This window comes from Diceros bicornis, chromosome 30 (assembly GCF_020826845.1).
Source record: "Diceros bicornis minor isolate mBicDic1 chromosome 30, mDicBic1.mat.cur, whole genome shotgun sequence".
Classification (NCBI taxonomy): domain Eukaryota; kingdom Metazoa; phylum Chordata; class Mammalia; order Perissodactyla; family Rhinocerotidae; genus Diceros; species Diceros bicornis.
The window spans coordinates 14,747,579-14,767,232 of record NC_080769.1 but is presented as its reverse complement, the minus strand read 5'-3'; the positions used below and the strand labels follow the sequence as shown (position 1 = coordinate 14,767,232).

Genomic DNA, 19,654 nt, shown 5'->3' with positions numbered 1-19,654 from the left:
TCACACTGGTGGCTCCCCATCCTTCTCAGGCCTGGGGAGAGAGGGACGTGGGGACTCTAGAGAGAGGTCCTGAAACCTCTGGGGTGGGGGCCAGAACCGGAAGGAGGAAATGGGAGGACAGTGCGGAGACAGAGAGGGGTGGTCACAAAAGTGGTCATTAGGGGCAAATGCTCAGGGGAGGGTCTTACCTGAGGGAGAACAGTCTGCAACTCAAGGAGAAGAGGCCCAGGCTGCTCTTCTTGAACAAGGATCCAGCTGGGGAGGAAGGAGGAGGAGGAGGAGCAGGAGGGACAGGGATTGGGGGAGGGGCTGGGTGGGATTTAACCCACCAGGAGCTGCTGGAACCAGGGTCTCCCCAGGCTCTGCAGGACCCTCTCAGTGGAGTTGAACGTGGCTGAGCTGTTGCTCCTGTCTGATGAATACCAGAGGGTGGAGATGGGGAAGGTGACTGTGAGGGTCTTCAGGTTGTGCCCCAAAGCTGCAAGACGAGAGGGAGACCGATGGCCATCACTGAGAGCTGGCCTGAGACCACACCAGAGTCCTGCACTCATTATCATCTGGCGTCTTCTCTCCCAGTGGCACCACCACCCACTCGTGTGGTCACCCAAGTCAGAACCAGCACATCTGCTCAGCTCCTCCTCCCTCCCAGTAACACCAATTCCAGTTGCGCACTGGTCCTCACATACACTCTCTCTCCATCCCTGTCCCAGCTCAGGTCTTAACTTCCTTCACCCGGACCAACACCCCAGCAGGCTCACTGGATGCTCTGTCTAAAGGATGTTCTACATGGACCACTAGAAGAATCTTTCTGAAATGAATACCTCACTAGGGCCACCACTGCTCCAGTACCACCCGTGGCTCCCTATGGCCTTCAGTGTTTAGTTCAACCTTCTTGACCTGGCACTCAAGGCTCTACTCAATCTGGCTCCTGCTGACCTTTCAGTCTCATTTTATCCATCTACTGCGGGTTAAACTCCATGCTTCACGCAACCCAAATTCATTTCAATTCTCCCCATAGGGCATGTTGTTTCTGGCCGGAGCCTTTGATCATGGAATCCTCTGGGCCAGGAAAACCCTTCATCCTCTAGTTGCCAGGGTCCCTCCTACTTATTCTCAAAGACTCCATTCTGGTGAAACTTTCTCTAGCAAGCTCTTCCCCTCCAAATGATGCCAGGCGCCTCTCCCCGAAACCTCCCACATTGTACTATAATGGTGTGTTAATTTCACAAGACTAGGGGCTCTCTGAGGGCTGACCTTAGACTGAACCGTCGGTATAATCTTTGTGATCAGCATGATTGCCCTAAAACCAGAATTTCACACCCTGGCTTCGCAGCTCCTGGATCACAACTGGCTGGTGGAGGAGTGGGGCTGGAGAGCTTCTCTTGGGAAGGAAAAGGGGCCCCCAGACACCTGTGGTGGCTTCTGGTGGCACAGGTGATGATGAAGTATGCAGGGACGTGGTGGCTGGCTCGGGAGCTGTGGCGAGGGCTGTCTCAGGGAGGGACAGAGTGGGAGGAGCCCCCAGGCTCACCCGGGCTCCAGCAGTGGCTGTGCCAGGACCACCATTCACAGGTGAAGCATAAATGAGAGTGAGGGGACGGGTGACTGTGTGAGTAGAGGGATGAGCAAGCCTGTGGATGAGAGCAGCCCAAGAGAGAGAGATAGGTGAACAAGAGAGACTGAACTCGGAGGAGAGGCAGATGGACGGGCAGAAAACTGGACAGATGGATGGGACACCTGGAAAAGGAGGACCAAGGGCGGGGCTTCAGGAGAATTAAAGTGAAAACCACGTGGGGTCAGAATGTGGTGGAGAACATGTCTGTGTCTAAGGCTTTCTCACCCTGGGCTGGGACTCTCCACCAGAACCCGGGAGGCAGAGAAGGGATGAATTAGGGCCCTTCCAGGTGCTTCCCTCACGAAGGACAGCGGGTGAAGGAGAACAAGTGCTCCCCAACCCCAAATGCGGACGGGACCCAGGACATCAGGGCCAGGAATGCTCACTGGTGGTAGTCGGGGCTGCGGCTCCATAGGTGTAATCTGTGGAGAGAAGGCGAGAGGAGCTGAGCAAGAGCTGGGGTGAACATAAAGGATTAAGGGAGAGGGAGGATGTAGGGAGCTTTGTGGGGAAAGCAGAGGGGAAGAGGGGAGGGGTGTTCAGGGGGGAGGCAACGAGATGGAAGGTGGCTGGACCCAGTGATCACACAGTGATGAGGAGACTGATCCCAGACCAGGAGCATAGACAGATGGATCATAGCTCACTTTAGAGCAACGGAGGCAACACAGAACTCTGACTGGAAGAGAGAGTGTGGCTGTAGCACAGCCCCTCACCACTGACGTAGAGGCTGTCCCCGTCCAGGGTGAGGGAGCCCAGGTGGGAGCCGCCCTGGGTCTCATGGCTCAACTCCCAGTAGAGTCACTCTCTGTCCAGCCCTGGACCTGCGGGGGTCAGAGTGGAAGGTGCAGATGATGTCCACCCCAGTGGCTGCCCCACTCTTCTGAAGCCTGGGGAAGGAAGAACATGGGGATGTGCAATACTGAGCAGGGGTCCTTCTGGGTGTGGAAAGTGAGAGAGGGGAAGGGAAGAGGCTGAGGGAGAGGCTGAAGGGGCTGCTCTGATGCAGGGAGGGGCTCTCCTCGGTGTCTCCCGTCTGAGACAACCCCCTCAGGAGTAAGGCCTGACTTCCTTTAGGATGTGGAAGGGGGCCTGTAAGTGGCCAAGTGGGGTGAACACACAGACCTGGGTGAGGGGGCGCCTGCAGGTCTGCACGGACAGCAGCGAGGAGCACAGTCACTGCCCTGTGCCATAAGACACATCCAGGCAAGAAAGTACCGTTACATTCTCTCGGTTCTACACTCCAAGGTCTTTTCTTTCTATTTCTTTCCTACTCCACAGCCATCACCCAGGCCTAGGGAACCATCACCTCACTCGTAATCTTCTTCCCAACACCACCTATCTGCCTCTTAAGTCTTCATTCTTAACCCTCAAGTCCATTTTAACCCACGTGCCTAGGCCAAATGCCAATCACATCACCCATCTGCTCGCATCTCTCCAGAGTCTTCCCACTGGTCTTAGAACAGAGTCCCAAGTCACCCCTGATCTGGTCCAGCCTGTCCCCCTCGCTGGTCTGGCTCACACCCCTCCCCCTGTGTTGACTCGGCTCAGCCTTCCCTCTTCTCAGTTCATGGACACACCAGGCTCTCTGCTTCAGGGGTGTCCTCATGCGGGTCCCTCTGCCTGAAACGCTCTCTTGAACACACTCCCACACCCTCACTCCAGTCTAACCCTCCGACCAGCTAAATCCAGTCCCAACTCTAGCTCTCAAGCTAAATATCAGTCCTTCTCAAGAGGGCTTCCCTGTCCCCTCAGGTTGATTCCCCTTGTGCCAAACTCCCACATCACTCTCATCATTAACTGCCTAAAATCCAAATTCCCAAATACAATTTAAATTCCATGGAGGTGTGACAAGGTCTCTCTGGTTCTCCAGGTCCCCATGCATGTGTCCCAGGGCCTGGCTCATCAGATGAGGAACCATTCCGGTTTGTCTAGGACTGCCCTGGTTTGAACACTAAATGTCCTGTGTCCTGGAAAACCCCTCTGTCCTGAATAAACTAGGATGGTTGGTCACCATAAATTATACACTCAAAGACTATCTATTGCATGACAAGCACACATTCCCCTCAAGAACATCACAGGAAAGCTAGAATGAAAAAGGCACAAACACATACACACACAATTAGTAGAGGCCAACAACTAAATACAAAATTACTTATCAAGATTATCTGCAACGTGAATCACCAGACCGTTATTTCAGAAAAGTTTCAAGAAACAAAGTTAATTCCCTTTAAAAGGCAAGCTGGTGAGGACAGTCTTTTTGGAGACTAGTGTCCTTCCCTTCAATCTACAGTGTTGCTTAGTATTCCTCCAAATGATTTGAAATGTCATAAAGAAAAAGATGCTCAAAATAAATCTGGCTACTGGTAAATTCAATTTTAAATTTGTTATTAGTACAAAGAAGTTCCAATCATCTTTTTCCCTGAATGCTCCTCTATTTCAAATTTTTGTGGAGGATTTATAGGACTTTAGAAGTCAAATTGAATGGTTCTAAGGAATGTTGCTGAGTATCCCTGCTAATATTTAATGGGGTGTCTTCAAATACTACATACACACGCAAAACATTTCTGTATTTATATTATATATAAATCCTGACTTTTGAATATTATGCAATGCAAGTAAATCTATATTTTCTACTATAATACACATTTGCAGTTATTTACGCTTGTTTCATGTGTTCTTATTTACATATACCTGTACTTACTGAAATATTTACCACACAGAACCACACACAGCTTAGCATCTTTCCCTTTAATATAATCCATCAAACATCAATAATTTTTCTCAAGATACCCTCACTCTCAGTGTCCATGTGGTGACAACCCGAGCCCAGGAAAGCCCACTGGCAGGTCTTCTGCACAGCGGAGGCTGCCGGAACCTGTTGGTACCAGGTCCACAGGGTACTCACCTGGTCACACAGAAATCCATGGATCAGCGAGGACAGGTGGACTCTGAGCCTGCTTTCACCTCAAACTTGAGCTCCACGGATGTTTTCGTGTCTGAGGGGGGGAAAAAAGCACAAACAAGCTTTTGAGGCCTTTTATAGGGTGTTGGATGGAAAGTTCACCCCATTCACTTTTCTTTTTTGTATTTACTCATTTAACTGTAACTGCTGGCTGTGACTGGATTTTCCCGATTCCTATCCAGCCACTTGCTCCCCAAGATGGGAGGAAGCAGCTTCGTGCTGTGTGCACTTGAGTCGCTCAACTCACTTGGCTGGACAGAGACGTTTTGGTGACTCCGGACCCTTTAAACAAGCTTGTCATTTAGGGACCCTGTAAGTGACTCGCTGACTTGTCAACAATTTCCACACTTCATTCAGGGCTTGGGAGATTTTCAGGCCCTGGAGCAGGTTTCCCAACCTCGGCACCACTGACATTTGGGGCCGGATGATTCTCTGTCGACCCGTCCTGGGCCCCGGAGGACGCTGAGCAGCATCCCTGCCTCCCCCCCTAGATGCCAGGAGCGCCCCCATTAGTAACAACCCAAACACCGCCTCCAGACGCGGATAAGCCCCCTGGGGACAAAATCACACGGAGGACGGTGACGGGGACTCTGAGGAGGGGCCGGCGGCGCCCAGAGCCGGGAGGAACAGCAGCTTCGGGCGCCCTGAGCGAACAGCCCGGGGGAAACGGGGCTCCGGGGGGACGGAGGGACGCCTGGCCGTGACGAGGCTGCCCGCGGCCCAAGCCCCTCCCTGGACCGCGACCGGAGCCGGGACGCCCGCCGCTCACCGAGCTCCGCCCCTGAGGCCGAACGGCGACGGAAATCCCGTCCGCGCCGAGAAGACTGGACACACCGCGCAGACCTCCCGCTCCATCCACGGCGCCGCCCGCGCTTCCGCTTCCGGTCTCGGGCGGGCGTTCTGGGAGGACGGACGTTTGGGGGCTCTGGGTTGAGGCGGCGTGGGGGGCGGGGCAGGGCGGGGCCGCGCACCCCAGCCTCGGGGGAGGTGTCTAGTTTCTAGAGTTAATGTGAGGCCGGGCCGCGGGCTGGGTCAGCACCAGGGACAGGGACCAGGTCTAGGGGCGGGGCTGTGGGTGGAAACCAGCTCTAGAGGCGGGGCTGTGGGCGGGGACAAGGGTGCGGGCGGGGCAAGGGGCGGGGACCAGGCTGTGGGCGGAGCCAGGCCCCAGCGTTGTGCGGAGACCAGTTCCAGGGGCGGGAAGAGGCGGGGGTGGGGCTGGAATAAGTCTGGCCGACTTCACAGTGGGAGGAAATCAGCTCCAGGGGCGGGGCTGGAGGCGGGGCTTTACGTGGACCCCTAGACTGTACAGGTCGCTGGATGTTGAACAGCTTTTCTTCGTTCCTTTCCCCACGTTTACACAGCCTCATAGAATGATGTGCCCATATTTAGAATTCTAAATTTTTTGTGCGTTTGCTGTTCTTAATTTCGTTAAAAAATTGGATCATGTATTCACATTTCTCTACAACTTGCTGTCCCAAGCCAGTAGATAAGGATTTAACGCTATTTTAATTTTAAAAATCGGGGGGGAGGGAGGCCACTACGCTGTAGATGCACATATAGGAAAACTTCAAAGAGTGGTGCAAAGTCAGTAAAATATTCTCACTCTACCACTGTCTCCCAGTCCTTTTGCACAGACATAAACATCCTTTTCTCCTCTATCCTTCCAAACATACTGCGTACATGTGGGCCTGTGTATATGTTCAAGCCCAAGAGGGAGGTCCCCAAGCAAAACCTGAAGCCCATGAATTGTCTCATGCGTCAGAAGTTACTGAAAAGAGATTTAAATTTCTGGTGGAAGGAGATGAACCAGTGATGAATCCATAGGAAGACAACAAAGAAACAAGAGAATTTTACCATTTAAACGGTCAAAGGAAAAAGTGAGAAAGAAAATGTATTCATAATATCTGATGTAGCACATCTCTGGATAAGATTCGTATGCTATAAAATGGTAAACACTTATGTCATAAAACAGTAGACATTGAATTTTGATTTATCCTAATTCATTAAATAGTTATATTGGGCAAGGGGAATTATGTTTTTAACATATGTAAGAACACTTCATGCTGATTTTTTCAGAGAAGAAAGAAAGTATAAATAGTCAAAAGCTGAAAAATGAAAAAGCTGTATGTGTAGCTAATTTAGAAATATAGATTTTCAACCAGAAAATTAAAGAAGTTGTTTTTGGAACCAGAGTCAAGAGTGGGGAAGGTAGCTTTTCATTATAAGCCTTGAAGTATTATTTGAGAGATGTGCGTATAAACACACACGCACGCACACACATGGGAGCCTGAATTTGTATTCCAAAGGGATCATCTAACTCTACAAAGAATTTGTAAAAAGGATTCACTTTAAAACAGTAGAACGTATTTTGAAAACTACAGACTTCAAGCATAAAAAAAGCTGTCATCATACCGGTGGAAAAATGAATGGGGCATCACTTTCCCACCGACATGGTGATAAGTATTTTACATACATTACTCTTGAGTATTTTCACAGCAACCCATAAGGAAGACGGTATTATCTATCTCCATTTTGCAGAAGAGGAAATTGGTGACAGCATATTGCTAAAATTTTCATATAAGTTATCAGTAGATATTGTTTTATGTTAAAATTGTTTATTGAATTTTCTTTTCATTAATAAAACGATATGTGCCATTCTTACAAATAAGCAAAGGGCGTGTAAAAACAATTTAGCAAAACGACGTTTTCTTTTGATATAATTAAATATAACAATCACTTTATTATTTTTCTGCTCTCTGCCTCACATCTAGGAAGATACTTCCTATCCTAAAGGCTTACTAGAAAACTCTACTAAAAATCAAGAATCAGGGAATACCCATATTATGCAAGCTTCCTGAATACATGCAAAAAAAGCCATTATAAGAACTTTTTGTATAAAAATCTTAGATCATTCATGAACTGATAACACAAATCATGATTGGGCAAGGTATTTCTGTAGAATGACAAATATTTAAACTTTAGACATTTAGAAAGGTAGTTCATTACAGTAACTAATGTGTATAAGAAAATTTTTTTCAAACTCACTAAGTGTCAAGAAATCATTTGACAAAATACACTGTAATATTATTCACAATAGCCATGAGATGGAAACTACCTAATTGTGCATCCGTGGGTGAAAGGATGAAGAAAATCTGGGGCATCTATACAATGGAATATTATTCAGCCTTAAAAAGGAAGGAAATCCTGTATTCAGAATTGCTTGCCTGGATCATTTCAGTAGCCATGTGCTTTCTTGCTTAGTCCCATCTGGTCCATTGGCCAACCAGATACCAGGGTGATCATTTTACAATGTAAGCGCTACAACCTCTAATGGATCCCTAAAAGAGACTTTGGAGGTAGGCTGCCTGGGTACCAGCTGTGTGACCTTGGACAGTTATATAACCTCTAATGTTCCTCATCCATACAATAGGGGTTAATAGTATTGTCTCCATAGCATTGTTGTGAGGATTAAATGAGTGAATACACGTCAGATGCCTAGAATGTGCCTGGCACATGGTAAGGCAACATGAAAAATTTAACTGTAATTATAACCAAATTAAATATTGTGATGGCCTATTAAGTTGAACCATATGAAATTTCTAATATTCAACCGTTTTGACCCATTATTATTGTTGAATAAACGGTAAAACTCAGTCTAGGCAGGTTGTGTAGAGTCAAAAAGCATTGGATAAATGAAAATATTATTAGAAAAAATAAGCTGAAATAGATGGCTTTGCAATTTACAAAGCAGTTTCTCATACTTTGCTTCATTTAATCTCCATAGAATGCTTTTCAGGGTATTATTACCACTGTTGTTGAAGGAGTAATTGACTTTTCCCAAATCACACCACATTGTATAACACAATTAGAGTGGAAACATTATTTCGAGTATTAAATCCCTTATGATATTTTGTTTTCCCTTCATAATATCACTCGTCCTCTCAAGAAAGTGATGAAATAATGCTGATTCATAGGAACTTAGTCTTAAAGAGACATACTCTCAGATGATCAACACTATGTCTTTGAAACAGGGGTGTTGGGAGAATAAAGTTGGGACCCATGCTTTCTGGGTTTTCAAGTCCATGATTAGAGTTCTGGGAAACAGTCAAAGAAGGGAAAGGGTGAAAAATAGTCCAGAAAGAAAAAAGTTTGACGTGTATGTAACTTTATTGATCACCTCAAGATTCTCTTTTTGTTTATGGTCTGTGTCACCCTACTAGAATATAAATGCTCTTAGAGTAGATCACTGCAATCTTGCAGCAAGTGGTAGGCACTGAGTAAATATTTATTAAAGGAATGAAAGTGGCCTTGAATACATCTGCTCTTTACTCACCACAGAACAGACCCATAGCAGGCAAATGGCATCATTAGCAAAATTTTAAAAATCATATCCTTATTAACTCGTAACCATGGATTCAAGGCTCCCATTTATTTCATACTTTCGAAGTACAGAAGAATTCTGGTGTATTAGAATTAGAGGCTGTGTATTTCCACAGCCTCACTGTAAAATAAAGCAAGACTTTTTGGCCCATTGATTGCTGGTTCCAGCAGGGCCCATCTCTATACTTACCTCTAAACAATTAACTATAGGTTTATTATCCCAATGAACAGCAATTTGGTATGGAACCTGTTTTATCCGTGTCATGCAAAAGTAGACATTTGATATGTCTTTAAGTGGTGATATGGATAATAATGTTGATGCAGAAGAAGACAACTAAAAATTCTCTCTGGTCTTGGTCAAGTACATGTGGGTGAAGGGTATCTTGGAGTTACTGGATTTCAGAACTCAAAAAGACTCATCCAACTCTTCATGTTACAGGTGAAGAAACTGAGGTCTAAAGAGGTTGAGAGATTTGACCAAGACTAATTCCTGGGACTAGAGCGAGATCCTCTGATTCTCAGCTGGCCACATTGTCATAGCATCTCCAGCTGCAAACAGCCAAGAGAAGCAACTCTGTTGATTTCCAGGTAGAAATGATTCCCCTTCACGTTTTTACTTTTTCTCTCTTAGATGCCTGCTCTGCCCTGACAAGGAATTTATCTGATGTTTACACTACACTTAAGAAGAGGAAAATGCTCCTGGCAAACACTATTGTGCTTCAGCGTGGCACTGGAGAGCCCAGTCATGAAAAAATGAGAATCAAGAGAATAAGAGGTAAATAATATTAGAGAAGAAGAGAAAATCTATTATTTTAGTGGGACATAAATTATAAAGTTTAGCACTGGTAAATAAGTGGAGTAATGTGAAAGGAAGCTAGATTCCTATATGAAACATCAAAAATACTGTTATATGAGCAAGAATTAGTTTAAACATGTAAATAATTATTCCATTCATAAGAGCAATGAATTATTTAAGATAAGTAGTTAAAACAATTGGAATTACACATTAGTTATATGAAGAAGATTATAAAGAGATACAAAGCGTGTAAAAGCTCTGATTAAATGGAGAGATATACTATACTTGTGACTGAAAACAGTGTTTCAAAGATATCAGTTTTCCAAACATTATTCAGATTCCATATACTTCAATCAACTTTTAAAATGAGGCAGTGTTTGTTTTATAGACTAAAGGATATCCGTTTGTAAAATAAAACACTGGACCATCAACTAACATTATTCACAATTAAATCATTCCAAATGAATTATGGGGAAAAATTAAAAATAAAAATCCCCTGCGTATCACAGTGGTGGATGACAATATAGAAGAATATCCATAATCTTAAAATTAGTGAAGATATTCTTAATATATATGCTTAAAGATGTCTGGTTGAAAAGAGGAAGGAGAAAAAGTAAAACGGAACGTGATATGGTCTCTGATTTCCTTTCAAAGACTTAATCTAGAGAAGAATATTCCAGTCTACCATATTGGATAAAGAAATAGAAATCTGTGATAATTACATAAATAATGAAAGGACATATATAAATGGTAGCATAATGTATCAGTTAGCTTCTGCTGTGTAACAAACCATCCTAAAATTTGGTGGCTTCAAATAAGAATAGCTTATTTTTTCTCGAGATTCTGTGGGTTAACTGGACAGTTATTTTGATCTGGACCTATTGGTGACTCAGCTGGGATTGGATGGTCTAGGACGGCCTTACTCACATATCTGACTGTTGACTTGAAGTCACCTGGAATAATGGAGATGTGCAGTCTATCTAGACTCATTCACATATTGATGGCCTCAGGCTTCCCAAGGGCAGCCACAAAAGGACAATTACGAACAATGAGCAAGTGTTTTTCAAGCCTTTGCTTGTGTCATTTGGTAATATCCCATTGGCCAAAGCAAGTTACAAGGCCAAGCCCACACAGAGTCAAAATGGGATGGTACTACAACAATACACAGATGGAGGGAGAGGACTAATGTTGGGCCATTTTTGTAATTTAACACACATAATTTTAGAGGAAAATTAATCTGAGGTAATATTCATATTTGTTTATTTGTGCATTTGAATGCCCGAGGATTATTGTACAAAGCCAAAAGAAATGTAAAGCAATAAGTTCACCTGAGATGTAAGGTAAATTTAATTGGTACTTAAAGTCTGCCTGCAAATATATGGTAGGTTAGGGGCCAGCCCGGTGGCAGTGGTTAAGTTCGCATGATCCACTTCAGTGGCCAGGGGTTCACAGGTTCAGATCACGGGCGCAGACCTATGCCACACTTTTCAAGCCATGCTGTGGCAACGTCCCACATATAAAGTAGAGGAAGATGGGCATGGATGTTAGCCAGGGCCAGTCTCCCTCAGCAAAAACAGGAGGGTTGGCAACAGATGTTAGCTCAGAGCTAATCTGCCCCCCCCCACACACACACAAATGGTAGTTTATTTTTCAGGTGTGTGCAAATTCTTGGCAGACCCATGAAAAAAAGTATGTTTTGATTATTTTCTCCCTGAATGTGTTTTATTTCTTAGCAGTTTTGATGTGTTTCTCTCTGACCTTAGGAAGATAATGTAGCATTTGGGGGCAAAGATGCAGCCTAATAGCCCCACACTAGTGGCCAAGATGGGGAGGCTCTCCACGGCCACCATGACCCCGGGTGCTGTGGTAGACGGGGAGGAAGGTGACCCAGACGCTGCAGAACACCAGCACGCTGAACGTCAGGAACTTGGCCTCACTGAAGGTGTCAGGCAGGTTCTGGGCCAGGAAAGCCACAGTGAAGCTGCCCAGGGCCAAGGAGCTCAGGTTTCCCAGGACACAGTGGAAGGCAGTGACCGAGCCCTCGTTGCACACGAGGATGATGTGGCCGTGTTCAGAGTGTACATCTGTGTCAATGAAGGGAGGAGAGGTTCTGAGCCAGATCCCACAGAGACTCAGCTGGATAAAGGAGCAGATGGGAATGATGAAGTTAGGTGCCCCTGACACCAAGCACTGCCTCATCCTTCTCCCCGGTACAGTGACCTGGAAGGCCACAGCCACAGTGATAATTTTGGCCAAGACAGTGGAAACAGCCACAGTAAAAACAACTCCAAATGTGATCTGTTTAAGAATGCAGTTGTCTGTGTTGGCACGACCAATGATGTGTAAGGAGCAGAGGAAGCAGAGGGTGAGGGAGATGAGCAGGATGTAGCTGAGAGTCCGATTTATTGGCCTTGACTATGGGAGTGTCTCGGTGCTTCACAAAGACCCCCAGGACCACAGCTGTGAGGACAGAGAAGCACAGAGCTGTGCAGGCCAGGGCCATCCCCAAGGGGTCCTCATAAGCCAGAAAGGTCACAGCTTTTTGGAGGCAGTGATCTCTGTCTCTGTTGGCGTACTGATGATCTGGACACGTCACACACTGATCCATGTCTGGGGAGAGATGCAAAGTGTCCTCAGCCCAGGTTCGGTCATTCTCTATTATTCACATGCCCCCAAGGAAGGACATGGGGCAAGTTAGCCAAATTATCCTCCTTTGTTGCTTTGGACACAAAATGAAAGAATGCTTTGTGGAGAATGATTTCCATTTAATACTTCCCATCTTCTATATGGTTAAGTAAGTAAAGCTATTATTCTTCTCAGTATTTATGTTCATTTTCCTAAGAGCACTTTGTCTCAGAAGAGAGCCAAAGTGCCTCCGTATCTCGCTGAGTTATACCTGTGTAAGGTGTGGCCTGGAGGTTTTCATTCCACAGCCCAGCACGCATTGGAAAACACCATGAACCAGATAATTTCCTAAGATCCAGGGCAATAGAGATGACCAAGTCATAGACGTCACTCCCGGGGAGTTTCAAAATGACACACTGTATGCAATCCAAAATGACGATAATACATTTCATCTTCATTTTACTTCTACTACTGTTGTTTAGATTCTAGTCACTTCTCTCCTATGTTATCACGAGAACTTTCTAATCTCGCTCCCTGCCCCATTCCAGCATCACGAGTGATATTTCTACATGAAAACGGGATCATGTTTATCCTCGATTAAATTATCCCATAAACTCTTAGAAAGAGCAAAAAGACACTACATAACCGTGTTCTTGCCTATCTCTGCGCCCTCTGCTCTGATTTTTAAGTATCCTAAATTTTATGTGGTTCTCAAACTGATCCATGCCCACTCGTCCCTGTAGGTATCAATGCATGTTTTTTCCTTCTGCTTGAGGAATCCCTCCTTCCTCTGTATGTTCTTTCAAATCTTACTTTTCACATTTAGAACGACAATCTGCGTGATGATAATTTCTGTGGATGGTCTGAGTTAGGGTTAGAGAGTCGCTGTTTTCTCCATGCTCAGACAGCCTATTTACCCAACACGGTTCATTGAAAAGTCTTTCATTTCTCCATTACTCCTCAGTGTTTCCTTGTTGTAAATAAGGTGTCCATATACAAGCCCCTATATGACCAGTATGTATCTGGACTTGCCATTTGCTTCCATTGATTTCCTTGTCTATCCTCATGGTGAAACTACTCTATTGTGATGCTATAATACTTGATGACAGATATAGTAATTCCTCCCACACTATTCTTTGTCTTCAAGATCATCTTAGCTATGCTTTTCCTTTTTACTTCCCATATGAATCTTATCAATTGTAATTTCCAGAACAAAATAGGTCAGAATTTTCATGACAATTGTATGGAATCAGTAGATCAATTTGGGCAGCATTGACATCTGTAAAATATTGGGTCTGTTCAGCCATAAAGATTGTTTATCCCTCCACTTCCTTCAGTCTTCTTTTATTTTTCTAAATGCAGTTCTCTAAACTTATGGACAGAAGTCTTTCAAAAATTTCCTTAGATTTATTTCTAGGTATTTCAAACTTCTAAGGTGTTGCAAATGTCATCTTTTAAAATTTAAATTTTGAATGCCTTATGGCTGGTAGACTGAAATAAAAATTTGTCTGAATATTAACCTTGTATTCAGCCACCACTGAACTCAGTTAATTCATTACTTTATCTGGATTTTATACTTATAAAATAATATCATCTGAAGATAATGTCAGTTTTATTTCATCCTTTCCAATAAATCATTCCTTTTGTATGATTTCCTGCCAATATTGCATTAAGCAGGACCTCCAGTGTGTGTTTCATAGAAGCAATGATAATGAACGTTCTTCTCTTATCCTTGATTTCAACACTGCACCATAAAATTTGACTCTGTAAATACTCTTTATGAGATTGACAGAGTTCCCTTCTATTCCTGATTTTGTAAGAGTTGTTTTTGTTGTTGCTGTTTATTTATTTATTTATTTATTTTTTTTTGTGAGGAGATCAGCCCTGAGCTAACATCCGCCAATCCTCCTCCTTTTTTGCTGAGGAAGACGGCCCTGGGCTAACATCGGTGCCTATCTTCCTCCACTTTATATGGGACGCCGCCACAGCATGGCTTACCAAGCAGTGCGTCGGTGCGCGCCCGGGATCCGAACCAGCGAACCCCGGGCCGCCGCAGCGGAGTGCGCGCACTTAACCGCTTGTGCCACCAGGCCGGCCCCAGTTGCTGTTTATTTTTTAATACACGAATGGTGTTGAATTTAATTAAATGTCCTTTTCTGCAGTTGTTGAGGTTATTATTTCTCCCTTTTCAGGGACTAGAGTACTGAATTACATGGCATTACCCAAGCTTAGTCATGATATGGTCTTCTTATAAAATATAGCTGGATTTGGAATGCTGATTTGATTTTCATTTAGGATACATGAACTTAATTCAAGAAGGACAGTGGCCTGTTATAATAGTCAATTACTAAATTGACTAAGGAAGCATTTCAACTCTGCAGTTCACATCCAGAATATTTCCTCGGATGAAGAACGGACATAACAGAGAGGTAGAGAAAGTCTCTGTAAGGCATATACTCACCTGTCCCATTGGAAATCTCATTCTCTGGGCAGGGAGTGCAGTCAAAACAACAGAAAGCCTCTCTCTCCTGAGGGCTCTTCCTAAATCGAGGACTACAATTCTCCCTGCATATGGAGCATGGAGTCTGGAGATAATCAGATTCCTGTTGGTAACAGCTGTGACTTTTAACTAATTTTCTAATAACTAGGATGTTTTAGATTATTGGGTATTTAACAAATATATGTATATATTTTTCATTTTCTGAGGAAGATTCACCCTGAGCTAACATCTGTTGCCAATCTTCCTCTATTTTGTTTGTGGATTGCTTCACTCCTTTCCATGGCTGCATAATATTCCATTATATAGCTATGTCACATTTTGTTTATTCATTCATCCATTGATAGACATCTAGGCTCCGTTTACCTTTTGGCTATTGGGAATAGTGCTTCTGTGAACGGGTTTTACATTTTTAAATGGTGGAAGAAAGTTGAAAGAAGAATAATATTCCATGACACATGAGAAGTATATGAAATTCAAATTTTGGTGTCCACAGATAAAGTTTTATTGGCACACTGCCACATCCATTCACAACATCTATGGCTGCTTTCACATTATAACACTAGAGTTGCAACAGTGACCCTATGGCTTGCAAAGTTGAAAATACTTACTACCTGGCCCTTTACAGAAACAGTTGCTGAACCTTCGGCGAAGGAATCAGAAGGTTCATTATTAGTCACCTCCTTTGCAAGCTCTGCTTGGATGAAATATTAATGCTCTCTTGTTTCCTCTTATTGTGTTCTCCCACATTTGGGGGCTGCAGACAAATTAAGAGAGAGCCTCATTGTAATATCCTGTAAAAATAATATATGTACCTATTTGTATGCAGTGTATAGTAATAGTGATAGTAGCTGATATATATTTACTGTGTACTTACTACTCTGCCAAATGCTTTCCGTGTATTGTTTCATTTAGTCCTCAAGATAACTATGTGAAGTAGACATATATTTTTTAGTAGATGAGAAAACTGAGGGTCAAAGAGGCTGTCACTTGTTAAGGTCACATATTACATGGCTGGATCTGGAATGCGGATGTTATGGCTGAATTGCGTCTCCCCAAATTGGTATGTTGTCGCCCTAACCCCCGGGATCTTAGAATGTGACTATATTTGGAGACAAGGCATTTAAAGAGGTGATTAAGGTAAAATGAGGTCATTAGGTTGGGTCCTAATCCAATATGAGTGGTGTCCTCATAAGAAGAGGATATTAGGACACAGACATGCACAGAAGGGAGACCATATGAGGACACAGGGAGAAGGCGACCATCTATAAGCCAAGAAGAGAGGCCTCAGGAGAAACCAACCCCGCTGACACCTTGATCTCAGACTTCCAGACTCCAGCACCGTGAGACGATAAATGTCTGTTGTTTAAACCACGTAGACTGTCATATTGTGTTACAGCAGCCCTAGCAAACTAATACAGTGAAACTCATGCTATCTGCCAGAAAAGCCAGTCCTCTAAGCTCACAGAATTTATTGTCCCTGATTTGGGCTGTACCCTTCAGACGTCCCTCTCCTTCTAGGACCTCTTCCTTCTCAGAGGCTTAGGCAAGGAGGCTCATTTTTTTTCTTCTCTAGATTCTTGCAGATCTACTTCCCTGAAATTATGGCCCCTGTGCCCTGTGCTTGGGGAGCAAATGTGATGATGTATTACTTTCCTCTCCAAGCTTCTGCACTTTCACATCTTCCTCTGGTTCTACTTCTGGGAGTGTCTGAAGGTCTAGGGTGACAGTTCCTCTAGCTGTTCCTTCTGCCTTTGAGATGGAATGATAAGTAAGAGCATTCGTGGCACTGAGTTTCTGCAGTAATCTGCAGAGGGAGCGTGTGTGTCCAGCAGGGCCTGCAAACACCAGGAATCCGCTCCAAGGGGATGGGAAAGCAAATTGTGACACATTCACATAACAGCACACAATGTAGACTGAAAAGAGTGTGGCCGAGCTCTAACTATTGCTGAGGAAGGGGTTTCCAAGAAATATTTCTTATCAGTCAGTGTGCAGTTAGGAAATAGAAACTGTACACGTTTTTGTTGTTTTATCTTAATTTCTAAGGAAGTATAGCTAGAGGTTGTTTCTTAGCTTTCTAAGGTCAAATGTATTTATCTTTGTGAAATGAGATCAAGCCCCATATGAAAAAAATTTAAGAGACCGCACTTCTCTGGAGAAACTCAAAACTCATGTCTTTTGGTCCCTTTATATAACATAAAATAATTTTGTCCCTTTATATGGAAGGGCAATGAAATACCTTGGCAGAATGGTGGGGACTCTTTATTTTGGAGCCAATCTTATCAACTTTTCGAGGGATGATTCACGTACAACACATGGCTTCCTTTCACAGTGTAAAATTTGCTGTGTTTTGACAACCTCTGTCACAATCAAAATAAAGAACATTTCCATCATCCCACTCACTATCCTCGAGGCTTTTTCTGATCCATCCCTCCCTCTGCTTCACCCTAGGCCACCATTGATTTGTTCCTCCTCTCTCCCCTATATATGGTTTGCATCCTCTAGAATTTCCTATTGTTGGACTATGTGATGGCTAACTTTATGTGTCAGTTTGGCTAGACTGTGGGGAATTGTTGTTTGGTCAAACACCAGTCTAGGTGTTGCTGTGAAGTTATCTTTCAGATGTGATTAACATTTAAATCAGTAGATTTTGAGAAAACCAGATGGCCCTCCATAATGTGGGTGGTCCTCATCCAATCAGTTGAAGGCCTTAAGAGCAAAGATTGAGGTTTCCCAGAGTGGAAGGAATTCTGCTTCCAGACAGTAATATAGAAATATAGAAATTCTGCCTGAGTGTCCGGCCTGCAGACTCAAGACTAGAGCATCAACTCTCACCTGAGTCTCCAGCCTGCTGGCTTGTCCTACAGATTTTGGACTTGCCAACCCCCACAATTGCATGAGCCAATTCCTTAAGATCTCTCTCTCTCTCTTCTATTGGTTTTGTTTCTCTGGAGAACCCTGACTAGTACAGAAATATTTCAGCATTTACTCTTTTGTGTCTTTTATGTCAGATTTCTTTTCCTCAGCATAATGTCTTAGAGATTCATCCACATCATTGAGCAAGTCAGCGCTTCATAGTGTAGATATGTCACCTATCAGTGGGTTCTTTCCAGTGTTAAGTAATTGTGAATAAAGCTGCTGTGAACATTAGTGTGTGAGTCATTCTGTGGAGGTATGTTTTTATTTCTCTTGGATAAATACCATATGATCCAGTAATCCCACTTCTGGGTACATATCCAAAGGAAATGAAAACAGGATATTGAAAAGATATCTGCACCCCCATGTTTATTGCATCATTATTCACAATAGCCAAGATGTGGGGACAACCTGTTTGTCAACAGATGAAAGGATAGGGAAGATGTGACATATATATGATGGAATATTATTCAGTCATGAGAAAGAAGGAAATCCTGCCATTTGTGACAACATGGATGGACCTTGAGGGCATTATGCTAAGTGAGATAAGTCAGACAGAGAAAGACAAGTACTGTATGACCTCACTTATAGGTGGACTCTAAGAAAAGCTGAACTTGTAGAAACAGAGAGTAGAATGGTGGTTTCCAGGTGCTGGGGTGTTGGTGCAATGGGGAGATGTTGTCCAGAGGGTACAAACTTGCAGTTATAAGATGAATAAGCTCTTGGGATCTCAAGCACAGCATAGTGATTACAGTCAACAATACCGTATTGTTTGCTTGAATGTTGCAAAGAGACTAGATTTTAAATGTTCTCACCACAAAAAAGGATTGATAATCATGTGACATGATGGAGATGTTAACTGATGCTACAGTGGTAATCATATTACAATATATAAATGTATCAAATCAACCCGTTGTACATCTTAAACTTAAAAAAATGTATGGATATATTTCCATTCTAGTTGGTAAATCACGACTTCAGTCCAGCTGCATATCTAGCCTCTACCATAAGATATCCCACAATCCAGCTACTAATGAGTTAGTGGCTGGCACCAGGGGTGGCCCCTAGGATCTTGTCTAGGCTCATAGCCAGTGTCCATTCTGTATGGTCAGTGCCCTGCCCAGACCAGGAATCCTATACCCTGAATATCACCTGTGCAGAAAAATGTTAACATAATTGGGCATTGGTTGGGGTCTGGGAACTTGGACCCTGCCATGAGGATTCTTGTGCACTGGGTTTATTGAGGGAGGACATTTAGCAGAGGAGGAGTGAGGGGAGCAGGTAGGACAGAGGGAGGAGCTGAGCAAGGAGGTGGTCTCAGCTGGAATCTAGCCTCAGCCTAATACCATGGAGAGCCCTGTAGCCTGAACAACACCACCGAATTGATCTCACCTTGGGGCGAGGGCTGGCTTTTTGTACCTCTGTGACCACCAGTTCTTGGCTGTGGGCTGGGTCAGAGGGTTTGTGCAGCTGTTGGACTGGAAAGCAGTCCTCTGGGGAAGGGGAAGTTGTGAGCTGTGAGCAGGCAACACCCAAGGAAGCTGGGGGATGGGTGCACCAGCTGCTCAAGGGTGGCTGGACAGGGAGTCATCAACAGTGTCTGCTACAGGGAGCTTCAATTAGTTTAGGATGACTGGGGTTTTGGGGGAGAGTGGGGAGACTAGAGGGGGAGACCAGTGTAAGATGAGGCAGGGTCTCGAGTACCATATTAAGGACCCTGGACTTCATCCTGAAGGTAATAGGGAGCCATGGGAGGGTTTAGAACACAGAAGGAGCATGGTCAAGGTGGGCAGGGCTTCCCTGGAGCCCCCCCCACACAGTGTGAGGGTGAGTGACATCTCTGGGGCTCCTCCAGGCTGA

The 19,654-nt window shown here is 44.3% G+C and overlaps 1 long non-coding RNA gene and 1 pseudogene across 2 annotated transcripts; both read right to left on the bottom strand.

The window, feature by feature from the left end:
• LOC131394240 (adhesion G protein-coupled receptor E1-like) overlaps positions 1-19,654 on the bottom strand; it is a 737,363-nt pseudogene that overhangs the window by 155,911 nt on the left and 561,798 nt on the right.
• On the bottom strand, positions 10-4,660 carry LOC131394504 (uncharacterized). Of its 2 annotated transcripts, none has more exons than XR_009216160.1 (3): positions 4,521-4,660; positions 330-478; positions 10-31 (listed from the first exon to the last, which is right to left on the bottom strand). It is a non-coding gene; the product is annotated as an uncharacterized LOC131394504 (long non-coding RNA). The 2 variants fall into 2 exon arrangements; XR_009216161.1 differs by lacking the exon at positions 4,521-4,660 and adding an exon at positions 1,411-1,473.